The 2,825-nt window shown below is 48.2% G+C and overlaps 1 pseudogene; it reads left to right on the top strand.

Annotated features, from left to right (window-relative positions):
• The first annotated feature begins 822 nt into the window (after positions 1-822).
• LOC118575345 lies at positions 823-1,666 on the top strand (annotated as a pseudogene).
• Positions 1,667-2,825: the final 1,159 nt, after the last annotated feature.

Raw genomic sequence — 2,825 nt, 5'->3', positions numbered from 1 at the left:
GTGTGGAGTCAGGACCAGTAGCAGCTGACCTGTCTCAGTCACCTGGGGACATACACTGACCTTGTGAGCTGCAGCTAGGGAGGTAAAGGGCTTTGGGCATCTGCAGAGAGCAGACAGCAGATAAATTATCTGGAGGGTCCCTTGTGGCTTTGAGGGGTTTCTTTTTTTGTTTTGTTTTGTTTTGTTTTATTATTAAATTCTCAGAGATAACCTCATAGCAGAGTCTGAGGAGAGTGTCCCAGTGAGCCCTCCTTTCCCTTAAGACACAAACTGTTAATGAAGGACTATTCCAAACCAATCACAGGACTGACAGTGTTCAAGAACAATCCTAAAAGCCACGTATAAGATTGTCATCACATAGTTACAGTTGACCATGGAACAAAGAGAATTAAAATAAGCCAATGAAAACCTCCACCACACAGATCTGAGAGAGTTCAACAATAGATCACTTCCAGTGATATGGGCCTCATGGGAACCTTTCTAAGGTCAATGCCGTTGGCTTTCAGCACCTCTGGAAGTCAGAAATGGCACCAAATTTCCCACCACACCTCACATCTTTAAGGATGAGCATTTTTGTAGGAAATTCCTGGGAACAGATCATCTACAGGGTTTCCTGGTAATGATGCTATTTCCTTGGTTGAAGGCATTTTGATCAAGTGCCTCTCACTACAGTGTCATGACGCTACTGTACACACTGACCCTATGGACTAAGGACCTTGGGTATCTATGATGTACCAAATGCTCATGGTTGGTGTGAAATCATGGGTCTCTGTATAGTTATTTCCCACGGGGACTGTAGTGTGAAAGTGAAGTTTGAGTAAGATGTTAGCTTTCAGAAATAACTACTTTCCTCATGCACTTGACCTCTTCTGTCACAGTGAGCAGGAAGATGCACTGCGTGATGCGCTGAATGAGCGACTAGCACAGGAGCCCACAGATGGAGATGATGAAACTCAAAGGGAGCTGCAGAAAAAGAGGTTTTTGCAACAATTTCCTGAGTTGAAAAGCAAACTTGAAGGACACATCAGGAAGCTCCGAGAACTGGCTGACCATATTGACCAGGTGCACAAGGACTGCACCATCTCCAATGTGGTGGCAGGCTCCACCAGCACTGCCTCTGGAGTTCTGAGCATCCTTGGTTTAGTTCTGGCACCCTTTACAGGGGGGAGCAGTCTGATGCTCACAGCAACTACGTTGGGGTTGGGAGCAGCAGCAGCTATAACTAGTGCCACCACCACCATTGTGGAAGAATCACACAGAGTGTCAGATGAGGCTGAAGCTGACCAGCTGGTTTAAAGCCAGCATGGACACACTATGTGATATGATAGGGATCATACCTAAGATCAGTGTCAAACTTTACACTTCGGGTAGGGCTGTAGCCAAAGTCGGCAAATTCATCAGGCATCAGTTACGGGCCTTCAAGATGGCCCGAGGCAGTTTTCGCTTTGGCTCTGCCCCCGCAAGGGTCAGAGTTGCGAGCGTAGGCTTTGCCGGTGTCATGCTTGGATTGGATGTGTATCACCTTGTGACTGACTCAATGGATTTGTACAATGGGGCAACAACAGAGTCAGCTAGAGCGCTGCAGGACCTGGCTCAGAAGCTGGAGGAGAAGTTGCAGGAATTTGAGCAGATCCACAAGGCTCTGCAGTCAGACCTGCCTCAGTGACCCCTCCGTCAGCAGCCAAGAGTTCAGGGGAGATCTCATGTACAGGGGTGGGGATGGGGAGGCATACTGTCACAAGGGAAATAGTGTGATGTTAAGTCTGTGGATCTGAGTGTAGAGGAGTTTGTATTTCTTTGTCCGAGCACAGCAAGGTCAATGCAGACAGCCAGTGACTCAAGAAGATAGAAACTGGAGTCTAAAAGAAGAGGCCAGCGTGACCTAGAGAGTGGGGTGGGGAGTGGGACTGAAACATGGAGAGTGTGAACAGGGAGGGCTGCACAGGAACAAGCCATGAGAAGGAGGAAAACCGGGGAGCAGAAAGTGGGAGAAAGGTAGTGTGGGAGTTCTGGGTGTGGAGAAGACACAGCAGGCAACCACATGCCCTCCCTGAGGGAAGGGTCCCCATGACCTCTAGGCTATTCTTCCCAGCATCAGCAGGGTCGACTCACCCTGTGTCCTCCAGGTAGTGACCTCTGAACAGTGAGTGACGGTGATGATCATGATGGTGATGAAGATGAGGTTGAGGATGGTGGTGGTGACAGCAAAGAATAAAGAGTTCTGGACAAGTTGGGAGTCCTCTAGGGGGTGTGGTCACCTGAGACACCAATGACATTAGAGTGAATGATTGTGTGCTGTGATGGGTCATTGTGGGATCTGGGGGTAGAGAATCAAGGTTATTTGCATGAGAGGTCAAACAATTTATGGCATATAGATGAAGTCAACAGGTTGGTGAGAGGAAACTCAGCCTGTGACACTCAGCTCCCTCTTGTGCTGGGGGGAGGCGTGCTGGTCAAGATGGTGTCTCAAATGAACTGACTCTTGTCCTTTTGTGCTCTATAGACTTCTGTTCAATAAATATTAACTAGCTGGTATAGAAAAATGGAGTAAAAGCATCCATTGCAATAGAAGAAGGTGACATGGGACCAAAGGTAAAAGCCATCTGATAACACAGACCATATTTTTGATTGGCAGCTATGGGCTAACACCGGGCTGAGGGAAGTAGGTAGCCTGGTGGGCTGCAACAGGGATCACGTGAGGGCTTATGTATATTAAGCAGGATAATGGTGACACTCAACACAGGTAATGTGGCTGCTCTAGTCTCAGCTAACACCAGGGATGTCAGGCTTGGTTTCAGCACTGACAGCACTGGGGACCCTTGCAC

This window comes from Onychomys torridus, unplaced genomic scaffold (assembly GCF_903995425.1).
Source record: "Onychomys torridus unplaced genomic scaffold, mOncTor1.1, whole genome shotgun sequence".
Taxonomy (NCBI): Eukaryota; Metazoa; Chordata; class Mammalia; order Rodentia; family Cricetidae; genus Onychomys; species Onychomys torridus.
Note: the sequence above shows the minus strand (reverse complement) of the source record. Positions and strands in the feature narration are given on the sequence as shown.